Source organism: Ambystoma mexicanum, chromosome 2q (genome assembly GCF_040938575.1).
Source record: "Ambystoma mexicanum isolate Mex_15411 chromosome 2q, UKY_AmexF1_1, whole genome shotgun sequence".
NCBI lineage: Eukaryota > Metazoa > Chordata > Amphibia > Caudata > Ambystomatidae > Ambystoma > Ambystoma mexicanum.
This window is the reverse complement of record NC_090924.1, coordinates 702,660,581-702,677,977: the sequence shown is the minus strand read 5'-3', so window position 1 is coordinate 702,677,977 and position 17,397 is coordinate 702,660,581. Positions and strand designations below refer to the sequence as shown.

At 49.3% G+C, this 17,397-nt stretch overlaps 1 protein-coding gene across 7 annotated transcripts in view; it reads left to right on the top strand.

Annotated features, from left to right (window-relative positions):
- The window catches only part of KMT2C (lysine methyltransferase 2C), a 2,745,351-nt gene that overhangs the window by 1,689,137 nt on the left and 1,038,817 nt on the right, over positions 1–17,397 (top strand). The gene's annotated exons all lie outside the window — the stretch shown is intronic.

Below are 17,397 nucleotides of genomic sequence, written 5' to 3'. Positions count from 1 at the left end.
TCCCACTCTGAGTCCCCCAGGGTTAAGGCCTATAGAGTATAGTTCCTAGTCGAGCCATGTCTGATTGCAAGTCTAGGAAAAATCGGTTCACGGTTTCGCCATTATAACCCCTCTGCAAATTTCAATGGCACACAGTGACTTTTACTTTTTGGCATGGAATATAGCAGGTCTTGCCATAAAACCATATTGATAGTTGCTGGTATCATTTTATCTGTTCTAATATGATCTTCCAAGAAACATGGACCACAGCTGATTGTGTTAAAAGGTTTCGCAACATAATGCCATGAAAGGGCCAGGTGGCAGACAGTGTGGCGGTCTTTTTATTTGGGTGGATCTTGGTATCAGTGCAGTATTATTGAACCCAGTCTCAGACTCCCCTGATTTTTCAGGAAATGCATGTACGTGTCCACAGTGGGAATAGGATTCTGCTCTTACATATCTACTACAAGAGTATCTGGGGATAAGGGAGACCATATATTGAATATGATTATCTCTTGTATTAAAGAGTGTAGAAGATCATGGGGAGAAGATGTACATATTATGAGCATGGGCAATTCAAGCACCCAGTTTGAGCAACTTGTACCAACAATGGGAGTCTCTGATGAGGAAGATGAAGCATGGGAAATTCCCAAAATGTTTGCTCCAGCCCCCAAAAGGCAGTATAAGAATAGCAAGAACTTGCCTCTCTTTGAGTATGAGAGCAATTGGTATCTAGTGAAAAAGTTGACAGCAAAAATGTAGTTGGCAAAATAGTTGTGGTGAAAAAAAGCAAAAAGTCATAAAATGCAGCTGAAAAGTAGCCAAAATGTTGTTCTGCTATGGTAATTGTTATTGTTAAGGAGGGTTTTGTGGGTTTGCGATTGCCTGGTTTAGGGTTAGAATTGGGGTTGGGCTAAAGATGGGGCTAAGAATTAGAGTAAAGATTTAGAATAGAATTAGGGTAAGAATTGCGGTCAGCATGGTTGTTGAAGGGCTGGTGATGCCTGGGGGGGTTTGGTTAGTCGTTGGAGTAGATTAAGTGTCAGGGTAAGTGTTGGGGCAGGGGTTATGGTAAGACTAGGCCTGATAGAGTAATGGTTTGGGTAAGTGCTAAAGAAATGGATAGGAAAGTTGGGGAGGGCTGGTGATGAGGGTATGGCTAAGGTTAGGATTAGAGGAAGGGTTTGGGTTAAGGCAACGACTACTTTGTGGTGAGCTGGTGATGAGGCCTGAATTAGGTTCGCTGTTGATTTTCCATTGATTTTGTATTGAGTAACATGCACATAAAATTCTTTACCGCACTTAAGGGGTTAGTGTTCTGTCAGAGTTCAGGGTAGCTATTAGAATTGGGTAAGGTTTAGGAGCGGAGTTGGGTTGATTGTGGAGGTTTTATTTAAGGTTTGGGCCATTATTAGGGTTACAGCCTTGCACTTTTGTGCATTTTAAGAATTGCTTTTTTTGGCGACCTTATTACTGGCAACATTTTCACACTTTGCATTGATTGTATTGCCTGACTACATTTTTTTAATGCTGGGGGCATTTTCGCATGGAACCGATGGCGTGTAATGGAAGATTAATGGGAGATTAACCAGCAGTGGATGCATTTCTAAAAGGTAATAAATCAAGCCGTATATTTTATGCAATCTGACGGACTAATCCAACATTAATGAGTTTACAGTCCTGTACAGGGATGACGGTGACTATTGCCTATTATATTTAAAATGTTCTTTCCAATGGATTGTGTCCTCCCACATATTCCTCATCTTTGATATTCGATATCCAGCTTCAGCTGCTTCTGAAAACAATTTCAGCTGAGGGTGTTGTGCGTTGAGGCAGTCAACTTGATGTCCCTTGAGGGCCTCTGTCTCGAGAATTATGTTATCGAAGGCATATATAGCAGGGGCAGCACCCTTTGGCTTCAGTTCTGTTTTTCTGTGTAAGCTAACGCTTCGGGAAACTACTACGCACATCCTTTGTTCTTCGCAATAATATCTTCTTCCTCGACACCTACTACCCGTGAAGACCGGGTTGATGAAGTGTTGGGACTGTGATTCTAAGATGTCGTTCACCGACCCACACCAGGTTTGTCTGGTGTCTCGGGGTGGAGCATAAGACCTCGGACTGCTCCAAGTGCCAGTCAATGATTGGAAAGGCTCTGAAGGAGCGAATGGGGAAATTGGTGGTAGGTAAACACCTCCAAAAATACCCATCGACTATGCTGTCAGAGAAACCTTCGTCAGACGAGCTGAGAGGCGACTGTCCCCGAAGGAAGAAGGTTAAAAGATCAAGGTCACACCACTCCCCGTCGTCTAGTCATAAAAGAGGCACCACAGGTCACATTCTTCGACCGTCGTCGGACACCTTCCCTGAGAGGGTGGTATGTCGCACAAAAAGCTCCACACTTGCCAAATGGGAAACATTTGGATCTGAAATGCTAAAAAATATTTCGGCAAGCCATGCTCCTACTGCACTTTTCAAAGAAGCTGGAAAGGGCTCGATCCTGCGCTGCCTTGAACCCGGGAGGCAGGCCAGATCCTCATCGAGAGCCCTCAAGGCGATGACAAGTCATCGAAGGATCCTTAGAGCCGTAAGTCCAAAAATAAGTCGAGGTCATCGATGCCAGCTACGTCCTCGACATCGGCAGTTCCATCTACGCCATCGACGCCAGCCGCGCCATCGACACTAGCTGTACTGTCAACGCCAACCACACCATCTAAACAGATGGCGCCATCGAAGCAGAAAAGGATTTTGACTCTTCGAGCGTCACGTTCAGTTTCTTAAGCCTTCGATGCCTATCCCAGACTAGACCTATATTCCGTTACCAAGTAAAGATTATTTCAAATCTCTCACCTCAATTTATGAGGAAAATGAGTCATCAGACGATGATGCTTCTTTTGGTCTTCAATTTGGTACACCAAATGTGCCTGAGAGCTGTATTTCGAAAGTCTACATTGAAAGATCTTTATAATAATTCGAAACGGGCAGTGGGGTAGACACCTCACCAGAGCTGTATTTTGTTAGACCTGAAACTGGTCAGCATGCATATGCTTCATATAGACAACTTAATCTCTAAAGTTGCAGACTATATGGGGTGGAGTAGGCCTACCCTCCCCTTTGAACAGGATGATCTGATGGACATCCTTGATAAGGGAAAGAGGGGGTTCAGGGTTTTTTTGTGCCATCTTTCTTATGTCCTCCGCCCCAATTCGATTTCTGAATACTGCGGTGTCGCAAAGGTGTGAGGAAAAGAAGAGGCAAAGACCCCTACCTCTTTTTGGAAAAACAAGTTAATTCTTTCCTCGCACAAAGAAAAAGGTGCCCCACAAGTTCATTTTGGTTGAAAAACGAAGTTATAGTTTTTAATCATGCCACACAAAGGTTTGAAATTCATATAACGTTGTGGTGCCCTTTTGGATTACACGTGTTTCAGCACTACATGTGCCTTTGTCAAATCAGGGCAAATTCGAAAGAAAGAAACGGATTCAAATGAATATATACATACATTCAATCGAACAGTGGAAAATCCATAATCCTAGAAAGTAAAAATAAGAGTGGTAAATAATGAAATACATTAGGGAGGGGGTGGTAGGGTAGGTAGGATTTTGTAGAAACACAAGGAAGAAATATATTTAACAGGTCAGTAACTGTTGGTTCTTAGGAAAAGTACATATATAACCATCATTACATGTTTAGGCTGCCTTGAATGACACCAAAGAAACCAGCTATCGTCATTCCAGAAGCGCAAAATATTATTTTGGAGTTAACGCACATCATAACACATAGAGCCAAGTACAAGAACCCAAAAAGTAGTTGAGGAAGTTCCCAAATTACAAATTAACTACAATCGTCATTTCAAAATCATAAGAGTATAGTAATGGAATCCACTGTATTAAAATAATATTGTGATTCTCTTACCAGGTTAGTGGTCTATTCTCCTTAAATGTCATGTTCAAAAAAGTTCAATGGGTTCAAACCCTCCTGAAAATACGTTAGACTATAGTCATTGAGATACATCACATACATCCTTGTTCATACATGTTCATTATTGATTCCAATATTGTAATTCATGCAGCGTTGGTAAATCACTTAATTTTGTAAAAATGGTTTGGTTATTCAGACAATCTTAATGCCTGGTGTCAGTTTCCTCAAAAGTAACTCCAATACTTCACATGCGTCCTTGTTCATACATGTTCATTATTAATTCCAATATTGTAATTCATGCAGCATTAATAAATCGCTTGATTTTATGAAATGGTTTAAGTATCCAAGCCTTCTAAATGTCTGGCGTGACAGTTTTACTTCAACAGCACGCCCTGTCTAATCTGCGTGTGATCTGTGATCGGATTCTCCTTTTAATAACACTGACTCGAGTACAGAGTTTAAAGATCCCCAGAGCATACCTAATTCACCATCTTATTATACATTTAAACTTCATACGCTTGAATGAAATGATCACTATACCTAGCATGAAGCGGCACGCCAGCGTTTGTGTATACTAATGTGAACGTCCTTGTGTGATCTGTGCATGATCGCATAGTTATTCTGGTGACCGTAACTCAAATGCTATATTCAATAGAGGGCGCTAGAGGGCCATCCAAGATGGCCGACCAGGCCTAAAGCTCCCGCTTCGCCCCGTATTAATCCTGCAGAATCCTACAAGTCCCGGCAGATCAGTGCAGCGGCCCACAGATCCGTGTCCTCCCGGTCTCCCCAGTCTGCGAAAATCTGGAGCTGAATCGGTGCCGCCAAGTCGGAGCACGGCCCGCGCGGCTCTGTCCCCGAGCCTCGCGTAGCTGGCTGGCGGGGCACCGACCAGCCAATACCCCGCCTCCTCGCCAGCGGTAACCCCCCCCCCCCCCCCCCACCAGAAGCCGAGCCGGGACAAGGGCGCCAGGAGGGCAGACGACAACTCCGGGCGGGCACCCGCCAGAAGACTGAGTGTCGACGTGGACACAGGTGCCCCCCCTCCCCCCTCCAGCCTCCTCCCCCACCAGTCCCCGGCAGCCGTGCAACAAACGCGGCCACAAGCTACCCCGGCGCCCGGCGTCGGCCTCAGGGGAGTCGAGACAGGAACAGCGGCTCCTTCACGGCGTCACCGCCCACCTCTGCCGCGCCCGCTCCGGCGCCCGGCTCCGGGGCCGAGGGCCGTGGGGCGAGGGCCGCAGCAGCAGTCGGAGGCCGGCACCTTCCCCCACCTCCGGTGCCCGTACAGCCCCTGCTGAGTTCGCAGAGACCATCGCTGCCCAGGCGACAACACAGAACCAGGAACCACGACCCCCCCCCCCCTCTCCCCGGGGCCCGAGTGCGCCCAGCGTGGAACGCGACCGGGACAAAGAAGAGGCTGAGCGGGTGTGGAGGTAAGGAGTCGGGGGGAAGACTTCATCACTCCCCGTAGAGCGCCGGACCAACACGCGGCTGCCCCCTCCCCTCAGACAGCCGGGACCTCCATAGAGCAAGGAAGCAGCCCATCAAGACCCTGCTCCGGCTGTGCCCAGAACATCGCTGCCCGAACACTTTACGCCACCCCGCAGCAAGAGTGTCATATACCCCGAATTGCAGAGCCCACCCCACAGAAGCTCTCGGAGCCCTTCCCCACTGCCCGTGATCACCGGTTGGTGACGCTTCAACCTGCGCTACCCACAAGATCACCAGCCACTTCAGCCTGCGACCAGGCCAGCCCCGGGAAGGGTCCCGCTGGCGCCCCTGGTAGAGTCTGGACAGAAGTTGCCGACAACTGCCATCCCCACTCCCGCTACCGTCACCAGTCATTCCCACATCTGCGGTCACGATGGGGAAGGCCGACAAGTACCAGAGGAAGTTAAACTTTGAAAGCGGCTCAACACCCAGACCACCACTCCCCCAGGATGACCTTGCCTCAATGTCAGTCGACCCGCAACAAGAAGATCCTAGTGGTAACCCCTCCGAAATCAAAGAAATCCTCCTCGACCTGAAAGCTGGAATCGGCAATTTGAGCAATAAAATGGATGGTCTTGCATCTAAGGTCGACCTACTACAACATCGGATGGACTCGCAAACTGAACGCTTGAACGACATAGAGCAGAGAGTCTCAAATCTCGACGACAGCTCAACGACTCTAACCAACAAAGTCTCCCTACTAGAATCGCAACTCAAAACAACAATTGCTAAGTGTGAAGACTTGGAAGGTCGATCAAGAAGGAACAACCTTCGGATAGTGGAAGTGAGAGAACAGCAAACACAGGAGAAAATGGAGGTATTCGTCGAGTCCCTCTGCATAAACCTGTTCGGACGAGAGGCTCTATCACATCTCTTTATCGTAGAGAGGGCTCACCGTGTTCCCATGTCTAGACCAGCTCCGGGCTCGACACCCAGACCAATAATAGCAAGGCTGTTGAATTACAGAGATCGGGACTCCATACTCCGGCTTGCCAGAGAAAAAGGCGAGCTGCGCCACGAGGGGGACATTATTCATTTTTTCCCCGACTTCTCCCCATCAGTGCAGGTACAACGGAAAACGTTCGCCAGTGTCAAGCAAAGACTCCGAAACAGTCAAATGATGTACTCAATGCTATACCCTGCGCGCCTCAGAATCCAGCACGAAGGGAAGATCCAGTTCTTCCAAACCCCGGAGGAGGCAAACCTATTCCTGGACCGTTTGGGATGTCCGGACCAAAACCAAGCCCGCCCCAGACCGCAGAGAGAAAGGAATCCCAGGAATCCTCCATAAAGTGTAAGGCTGGGTAGCGACCCAGTAACTAGTCCACTGCACGGAGCAAGCCGGAACTTTCAAGCTGAGCTGAAGACGGGGCAGGGACACCTGGAGGGCCCCGCGCGCCCCTAGCTCAGCCACCGTTAAGTTTAGTTTTAGTTGAGTTTGTTCCACGGAGGTGGAGGTTCATTCTTCGGCATGGAGATGCCATGGGCCGTTTGGGTTAACAGTTGGACAATGAAGGGCCTCTCGGTGGGCCAGTTGGGGGTTGTCCACCCTTCGGAGAGGAAAGTTTCGGGCCAGTTGGGGTTTGCCCGGAGTTCGTGCCCTCAGAGGGCATTGGTAATGTTCAGCGCCGCCGGCTCCCGACCGTCCCGCTCCCCGCTTGCTCCTTGCTCAGTGTTAATCTCGCCGCCACAACTGGGCCCTCCACCCCGGAGCCCTAAACCTGGCACTAGACCACTCATTGCCAAATCAGCCCAACAGATCGGAAGGACAACGTGGTCTGATATAACACTCTACTCATCCCATTCAACGTCCTAACGTGGAATATAAGAGGCGGCAGGATCCCAGCAAAATCCAGAAAAATCCTGCAGTACCTCAGACGTCATGAGGTGGATGTGGCCCTGATCCAGGAAACGCACCTTAGCCCAGGGACAGATCATCAGTGGGCCAAGAGCTGGGGTTGCCACAGATATTTCTCATCCTATTCTACATACTCGAGAGGAGTCGCTATACTCATACACAGGAGGCTCGGGTTTCGTCTACTTCACTCGACGAAAGACGCTGAAGGAAGAGCCGTACTGGTATGCGGCATCATCGCAGGTCAAAAAATGACCTTCATTAACTCCTATGCGCCAAATGTGGACGGGCCTGACAATTTTGGATGGGTGATGACACAGCTCTCCACCCACGACCACGCAACAATAATCTGGGGCGGAGACATGAACACTGTTTTAGACCCCATGAGAGACAGATCAAGAGCCACTCCGCTGCCACCCTCGAAGGCCAGCCTCCAAATCAAGGAAATCTGCAAAGCATTTAATCTTCATGATGTCTGGAGAATTTCTAACGGAGAGCTGAGGGACTTTACCTTCCACTCCGCGGTCCACAACACGAGCTCCAGGATCGACTATCTACTCACCTCAGCATACGGCCCCTGGACTCGTGGCCGATGTTGCATTCATCCAAGAACGCTCTCAGACCACTCACCGCTGTTTCTCAATCTCAAGCCGTCCAACCCCACGCCGCCCCTGCAGCGCTGGCGATTCAAAACGGGCTCTTTACACGACGAAGCCTTTACCGCCGAATTAAGAGAAGAGATGGACGTGTTTCTTGAAGCCAACCTTGGCTCTGTCCCCTCACCAGGCACAATCTGGGAGTCTTTAAAATGCTTCATCAGGGGAGTCTGCCACGCCAAAGAAAACGGCATCCTCAAGCTCATCAGGAGCGAGCTTGCGACTATCGAAAGTAAACTAAAATCTCTCGAGATCCAGAACACGAACTCATCCGACCCACAGACAGCGGCAGCTTTGAAAATAGAACTGCAAAAATTCAATGCCACTGCAGAGCGAGAGGTCAAATTTTTAAGCCGCCCCAGTCAAGTCCGCCAATATGGCGAGGGTCAAAAACCAGGCGCACTTCTGGCGAAGCTAATCAGAGCCGACAACAAACAATCCCAAATCGAAAGGATCCGAACCAAACAAGGCGAGGTGATCCACACCGACGACAGGATTGCAGAAGAATTCAGGCTATTCTACCAAGCCCTCTACAGTACGAAACTCCCAAACGATTCAAACACCCCGTCGGAATATCTAGAAGACACCGAGCTCTACTGGGTCGAACAACACCTACGGGAACCTCTGAATGAAATGATCTCGCAGGAAGAGATTAAAGCAGTTATAAAGGCCCTACCCGCCTCCAAGGCACCCGGCCCAGATGGCCTAACGGGAGAATTCTATAAAGCATTTGCGGACACCCTGGCTCCCCTCCTGGCGGCAGTGTACGAAGAGGCACTGGAAGTCGGGACTCTCCCCCACTCCGCCTGTGAAGCCAATGTCATCCTGCTCCACAAACCAGGCAAACCGCCAGAAGATTGCGCATCGTACCGCCCAATCTCGTTACTTAACCTCGACAACAAAATACTTGCCAAGGTCCTAGCCAATAGATTGATGCCCCTGATGCCTGCCCTTGTGCTAGCAGACCAAGCCGGCTTCATCCCAGGCCGCAACACGACCTTCGGCATCCGGAGAATGTTCGGCATCATTGAGGCACTAGACCCCTCTAGTCAGGCAGCTGCAGTACTTCTAGACGCAGAGAAAGCGTTCGATTCAGTGGAGTGGCCGTTTATGTTTATGGTCCTCACCAGGATGGGTCTGGGAGCCCGTTTCATCAAGCTCGTCTCTCTCCTGTACACCAAGCCACGAGCAAACATCATTGTAGGCTCTGCAAAATCAGCGTCAATAGACCTGCAAAGAGGTACACGACAAGGCTGCCCTCTGTCAGCGTTAATCTTCGCCCTGGTGATGGAGCCGCTCGCTTCTAACCTTCGGGAACTCAGACAACAGAGGGGGCTTATCATCGGCCCACACAGTCTCATCATCTCCTTATATGCCGACGATGTGGCCCTATTCGTTCGTGACCCTGAGGACAACCTGAACCCAGTCATGAGGGAAGTCATTAAATTCGGAGCAGCCTCTGGGCTAAAAATTAATCATTCCAAATCCGTCGTCTTCCCACTGACCAGGGCCACAAAACAGTTTACAGACGAATTCAATCTGATGTGGAATACCGCTGGTGTCCGGTACCTGGGGATACAGCTGTCCCTGGACAAGCATGAGGTGTTTTGCAATAACTATGAGGAAGTGGTCAAGGCCCTCCAGGACAAAGTTGCACGCTGGAAGACACTTCCACTAACGCTCTGGGGCAGGGCCTCACTGGTCAAGATGGTGGTCCTCCCGAAACTGCTGTATCTTTTTAACAATATCCCTGTGTTATTACCGAAAACCTTTCTGAAGAAGCTGAAAAGCTTGGTTCTTGAACTTCTCTGGGCAGGAAAACCAGCCAGAGTGGCATACTCAACATTGATTCTTCCAGTGCCCAACGGGGGACTGGCCCTCCCAGACTTGGAGAAATACTTTTGGGCTGCCCAGGCACAATACCTCAGCCACTGGTATGCGACTCACACAATCCGCCCTCATGTACAAGTGGAGCGAGCCCTGGCAACGCCTAATCTTCTGACTGCAGTAATCTTTGGCCAGATTCACGTTCCCAACCACACGATGAACGCGATGCTCACGACGTACAAAGTCTGGTCAACCCTAGCCCAAAGTCTCGGGGTGCAAACACGATACTCCCCTCTTTTACCAGTCAAGTTTATACCCGGAATCCCCCTAACCTCGGAGAAGGTCTTTCACCAGTGGGTCGAGAAGCTTCATATTCATACTCTAGGAGACCTCTTCACGGAGGAAGGCTTTCTGACACCAGCCCAAGCAAAAACGAAAGGGGGCAACACCGCACTGGACGTTTTCCTCTATTTCCGGACTCGCTATACATTTCAGTCCCTCCTGCCAGGCTTCCCGAACCAACCACCTACCTGGCAATTGCTGCATGATGTTATTCAAGCCCAAGGCGACGGCAGGCTGGTGTCACAAATATACAAAGCACTAATCCCTAGCGCGACCCCCGCCGTCACCCGAGCAAAATCCAGATGGGAAAGGGCACTAAACACAGCCATTTCAGATGAGGATTGGGGCTACGTCCTGAAGCAGAATCAGAAAATCGCACTCAATACACGCCTCAAACTCATCCACTTCAACTTCCTCCATCAAACCTACCACACGCCCGAAAAGACCAACAAACATCACCCGGACGCGCATGCGGAGTGCAAGAGATGCGGTTCCTTATCCGCGAACTTTGTCCATCTGGCCTGGGAGTGCCCTGAAATAGCCCCTTTCTGGAACCAAGTGCTAGACACGACGACGGCGATAGTCGGGGAAGCCATACACCCGAGACATACAGCCGCGTTGCTCGGCATGACGAGGCTGCTTTCCGTCCCATCCAGGAGGCTGACGGGGGTCCTGCTGACACTTGCCCGAAGAAGAGTGGCCATGGCGTGGGGCCGGGGTCCCCCTCCGGCTTACACAGCCTGGCGCAAAGACTTACTCTACTACCAGGATGTAGAGACGGACTTTATAAAACTCCTACCTCTACACGCTCGACCTCCTGACATTTGGGGCCCGCTGACATCATTCCTGATAAGGGAGGCGGAACCTCCCTCAGGTGACACCTCAGAGTCAGGAGACACACCCTAAAGGAATCTATTCCTGGACAATCTCTGCCCCAGGCCACGAGTCGGGAGTGGAGGGACGAGCTTCTGCAGAGGCTGGGCGCGGGCGGGGAGGAGGTGACGGGGTTGAAGGGATGTTCTAAGACGACGGCGCAAAGTTACTTTCCACCCTAATGTGGGTGTGTAGTTGTATAGTGGGTTAAATTCCAAAAATAAAGTGTTTAAAAAAAAAAAATGCTATATTCAATAAGCTCCCCACACGTCCGTCTTTTGAACATTGGAGATTACCTGAAAAGTGTTTGCTCTGTTTCCTCGCGTTGGCAGTGTGTATTCTGGCCCCTACCTGGCTTTGTGTTACTATGGTAACCGTATGTCCCTTTTCAGTTTCGATTGCGCCACATAGGCGTTTCAATCCTGGCCGCCATGTTTTGGGCTCCGAAGCCCGGAAAGTGCACTGTTAATGTGCATATTTTCCCATACTCGTGTTCACTAACAAAACTTTGTCAACCTTGCATAAGTTCTAAAATGTGCAGAATTACATACAAGTAATCTATTAATGTAGAATGCTGAAAGGTGCAATTTCAAAATATTTCTGCCTGAAAATGGACATATCAAAAAAACGACATCAAAAACTCGGCAGCTGCTCCTCTTTTTAAGAGGGGTAAATCCCTATCTCAGGTTGAAAAAAAGCTCAAAAAGACCAAGGTGTTCGCCATTGATATATTGGTTTCCCTATAACTGTCCCAGTGAAAATTCCTTCAGCATATGGATTTGCTGTGCAAAATAGGTGGCTTTGGATATGTATTGCTTAACAAATAAGATTTGTAGGTGTTCATGGATTGTGGGATTGTGTAATTGTAGCAGATGCTAGGCTATTATGAGGTTCAAAACACATTCTTCAATCAAATTGGGATGTGCCAAATAGGTGTCCATTGATATGTATCCTTGAAAAGTTTGATCTGTGTGTATTAATACATTTTGTAATTGTGTCAGAAGCTAAACTATTATAAGGTTCAAAACACATTTGTCTGCCAAATGGAGGTGTCTTGCTCGAATGAGAAGTGTTATTCGATGAGTATGAACTGTACATATGGTCTGTGGTTGTGTCTGATGCTATGCAGATACAGGTTTCTGAATACATTCATTTAAAAAATAAAAATATGATTCAAGGTACACTGTTCAGTAATGACCAAAAGAATGTATAACCACACCTATGGGAAAATAAGGAATAAGAATTGGATTCAAGTTTCATGGTCTTCATAAAAAGTGCACCATTTCATTGTCCTTATTTAATCCAAATTCAATCGTCTGAAATTTGCATATCAGGGGATGTAGCTGATGTCTCCTCCCTTTTTTTGAAACAATAATCTGTTTTGCCTGGGTTGATTTTGAGATGGTTGAGGTTCATCCAGTTGAATATCTCATGAAGGAAATTCTCTAATGTAGTGTTTTCTTCTCGGGTGTCTTGTATGTTGAAGATTATTTGAGTTTTGTCGGCGTAGTTGTAGCATGTGAGGCCGTGTTTTTTGAGGAGTTTGATTAATAGGTACATGTAGATGTTGAATTGAAGCGGCGAGAAGGATGATCCTTGTGGTACTTGGAGTCTCTAGGTTTGGATTTAAAAGGTTTCACCCATACGGTTTCGCTTCTATTTGCTAGGAAGGATTTGATCCATAGTATGGCGGTGTCTGTTCTCCCTAGTCCTTCTAATCTCTTTATGAGGATGTCGTGGTTGACAGTGTCGAAAGCTGCGGACAGATCAAGGAGAATCAGGGCGGTGCTATTGTCCGAGTCTGCGTTAGTTTTTAGGTCATCCCATTTTGACAGGAGAGCTGATTCTGTTCCTCTCATTGGTCTGAAACCAACTTGTGCCTGGTCTAGTAGGCAGTGCTCTTCTATGAATTCTTGGGTTATTTTGTAGACGTACGTTTCTAGCAATTTGGCGATGTAGGCTATATTGGAGATGGGTCTGTAATTGGATAAGTCCTCTACCTTTCCTGATGTGTCTGTTGCGGCTTGATGTACATTGATTTGAAGGCCTGTGGTACTTTGCCTGTTGAGATTGAGAGGTTGAAGAGATTCCTGTGGTATTCCATGGGGGTTCCTTGTTTGAGAATTGTTTTGTGCATGTCCGGGGGGCACGGGTCTTCAGGAGAGCCTGATTTGTTGCTTTGGTTTACCAGTTTGACGAAAGCCTCAACTGATATTTCTGGGAAGCTTTGTAGCTTGTTTGACTGTTCCTCATCGGTGGCGCTGGGGTTTGAGCTGATATTGCTTGGTCTGTTTTGTATGGTGTGTTGGATGGAGGTTATTTTGTTTTTGAAGTGGTCTCCTAGGTCATTGCAAAGTTTCATTGATGGAATTGGTGTGTTGTTGCAGCCCGGTGTTTTTTTTTTATTTCGTTTGATTTTGAAGAGTTCTTTTAGTGCATTTGGTGCTCTGAAGATTCGGTTGTCGTAATGTTTCTCCAGCATTGGATCTTTCATGGATTCACATGCTTAGAATATTCCCCGTCGTCAGACTGGGACCCCTCGCTACACATAGCCTTTTTCAAAGGAAAACTTTCGACACTTTTGTGTCCTATCTACGTCGTCCTAAGACCCGCCTACGCATGCTCCGCAGGCCGTGCTAGTATAAGAGGCCCGCCCCCGCGGCTCCCCTTCAGATTTCAACCGTCTCCAAAGTAGTGGGATCTCCTCGTGTTGTCCTACTGTTTTGTACTAGGTTGCGTCATTGGATTTCGAGTAATAATGTCCTCTGTGTCAGGTAAAGCGCTGTTCCGTCCATGCTCGACATGCGGCTTAAAAAAGGTGTACGAGGGGGGCGGACATATGGACTGCATATATTGCCTCCACCCTCACCATTCGGCGGATACCTGCGACATATGCAAGGGGTTTTCTCAAAAAACCCTCAAAGACCGGAACCGACGCCTGGTGGCATGGCTGAATGATGGAGCGGGGGCATACCCCCCCCTCGGAGGTGGGCTCCACACAGTGGGCGAAAACATCGCGCTGAGCGGCTTCGTCGGAACCGCCGGCGAAGAAATCTAGACCGTCGTAAAAAGAGTCGTCTGGAAGTCACTCCACTAGAGACACCTCGGCAAAGAAATCATCCTCATCAAAAAAGCATGAGAAGGAAAGGAAATCCTCCTCTGGCGATCATCACAGATCGACCACGAGTCGAGAGTCGAGTAAAAGCGGGCACAGTGTGGAGAAGGCGGGATCGCCAAAACCACCTGCAAAGTCTTCGTCGACGGCGGTCCAGTCATCGACCGCCTCCCTACCACTTGCACAGGGGGCATCCACCGTCCCGTCGACAATGGCGTCGACGAGGGCCTCGTCACCGGGGATCCTACAGGAGGCCTGGAGGCCTGAAGTCTTTGACCCGACCCCCCCGGAGCCTTTGCTACAAGAACAAGCTATGTTGCTGTCCTCGGAGGACGAGAACGAGAGAGTTGCTGGCCCAGCAGACCTAGGGCTACGAGCGGCTGACAAGTCGTCGACGAGGGCCTCCGTTACACCGGTATCTGCCCCTCTCCTCAATCCTCAATCGCTTTTGTCGTTGGATATTCTGTCCACGCTTCAGTCCTTGTTGCAGTCGTTGGACCAGCGACTACCCCAGGCAAGCCTGCCACAGTCACTCGTCGACGAGCCGGGCCCGTCCCGTCAACCGACGCACCCACGCACGCCAATCTCAACACTGGCACAGGAGGAAGGTGAGCTGCCAGATTCGGAGTCCGACAGGGGGGCCATGTCGGATATCTCATTATCCCCCTCCAGGAATCCTACCTGGGAGTCAGAGGCGGAGTTGGAAAACCCCAGAAGCCCAGCTCACCCGTCCCCTCCGGACGACATCGCGTCATTCCATTTTATGATGGAGAAGGCATGCAAAGAATTTGGTCTGTCCCAAGAAGAACAGAAAAAGGATTGTTTTTTTTTCGACCACATGGGCAAGAGAAGGAGGTTGGTGTTCTCGATACCAATACTGGACCATGTATGGAAAGAGGGGTTGCAGACAATGAGACACCCATTCTCAGAACCAGCAGTGAAAGGACGCCTAGAAAAAAAGTTTAAGGCTCCAGAGTCTACCCCCAAGTGTTTATCCTCCCAACCAACACCGGACTCGGTGGTGTCGGCGGCAGCAGCGAGGAAGGCAAAGGCACAGCACAAGTGCACGACTCCTCCTAAGAACGAGGCGAGACGCCAAGATGCCTTTGGGAAGAAAGTGCTCTCCGTGGGAGCGACCACAGTAAAGGCCGCCTACTCTCTGGCAATTGTGGCCAGGTACGATAGGGAGATGTGGCACAGATTAGCTCTGCTGCTTGATCATCTTCCAGAAGAACAGAGGAAGGCGGCGATGCTACTGGTCCGAGAGGGTGAGGAAGCCTCAAATCATGCAATAAACATCGCGGTGGATCTCGCTGAGTCAGGCTTCAAGCAAGTCAACAACGGGGTGGTATTGCGTCGACAGTCATGGCTTAAGTGTACCTACTTCAGGCCAGAGGTGCAATACAAGGTCTTAGATATGCCCTTTGAGGGAGACCTTCTTTTCAGCGAGAAGGTGGACGAGGCCCTAAAAGGGATGAAAGAAGATTCGGACACGGCACGTTCATTGGGTGCCCTCCAGAGTGGCAGAAGTTACAAGTCTTTTCGTCCCTTTAGAGGGGCTTCAGGTAATTCGAGATTCTCTTCTGGAGACAGATCCTTTGCCAGATCGGCTTACCCCTCCCAGGGATACCGACGTGCCTCACAATCGGCTAACCGTCGACGAAACTTCCAGTCTTCCAGAAAACGACCATCATACCCATCGTCGTCGAGAGACAAGCAAAATAAAGATCAGCAGTGACATACCACGCACCGTTCTGGGGGGAAGAGTCTCAGCATATGTCGACGAATGGGAAAGGATAACGACGGACCAATGGGTGTTAGACACCATAAGAAACGGACACTCTCTGCAATTCAAACACAACCCTCCGCAAATTCCACCTGCGTTCACCGCTCAGTCCCATATGAAGGTACTGCAACAAAAGGTTCCACTCATATTAGCGAAGGGCGTGATAGAATTAGTTCCAACATCACAGAGAGGTCAAGGAGTCTACTCAAGATACTTCGTCGTAAAAAAGCCGAACGGCAAATGGCGTCCCATTCTAGACTTACGCGATCTCAACAAGTCCTTAAAGAGCCTAAAATTCAAGATGCTCACTCTGCAGGAAGTGATCCGCGCAGTTCAAAAGGGAGATTTCCTGGCGTCCCTGGATTTACAGGACGCGTATTTCCATATTCCAATGTGTCGGAAACACAGGAAATTCCTACGTTTTGTAATAGGGCGAACTCACTACCAATTCACGGTTCTTCCTTTCGGGCTCAAGACCTCCCCCAGAACGTTCACAAAATGCCTGGCTCCAGTGGCTGCCTGGCTAAGGAAGCAAAGCCACCATGTATACCCATACCTCGACGACTGGCTGGTTAGGGGATCCTCCCCAGCGTCGACCAACACAAGTCTGCAAGCCACCAGGCAGCTTCTACAACGACTAGGATTCGCCATAAACTTCGAGAAATCCTCTCTGCGGCCATCGAGAACGCTGGTATTCTTGGGGGCACAGTTCGAGACTCAGTTAGGGTTGGTGAAACCTTCCCTCGACAGGACCTCAAGACTCATTCAACAAGCGGCCCGGCTACGGCGGAACACCAGGATCTCAGTGAGAAAGTATGTTTCGGTCCTGGGGGCCATGGCATCCTGCATCCATCTGGTGAGAAACTGTCGACTATTCATGAGGCCAGTCCAAGAATTCCTCGCGGACCGATAGACACAGGCTCAGGGATCGTGGTCGGACAGGATAACCGTCGACGACGACAAGCTATGTCGGACCCTCCAGTGGTGGCAGAGTTCCCACAATCTGAGCAACGGTGTGCCCCTACAGGAGCCGGAGTTTCAGAGCACCATAGTTACGGATGCGTCCCTAACCGGATGGGGAGCGCACATGGGGGCTCTCCAAACGCAAGGTCGCTGGTCTCCAACTGAGTCACTCCTACACATAAACGTACTGGAACTCAGAGCGGTACGATGGGCTTTGAAGGCGTTACTACCACACATCAAGAGTTCGCGAGTGCGAATACTGACCGACGATACAACAGCCATGTTTTATCTGAGGAAACAAGGAGGGACACGATCGAGGACTCTTTCCATAGAAGCCCAGAAAACATGGCATTGGGCATCGAAACACGAAATTTCCCTCGTGGCTCATCACCTTCCAGGAGTGAGGAACGGCCAAGCCGACTCCCTCAGCAGAAGCATGGCCCAGATACACGAGTGGGAAGTGGACACGGGTCACTTGAGGAAAGTGTTCGAAAAATGGGGTCACCCCCCTCTGGACGCCTTCGCGACCAAAGACAACAAGAAATGCGAGCAATTTCCAAGCAGATGGCCCCAAGAGGGATCGGTG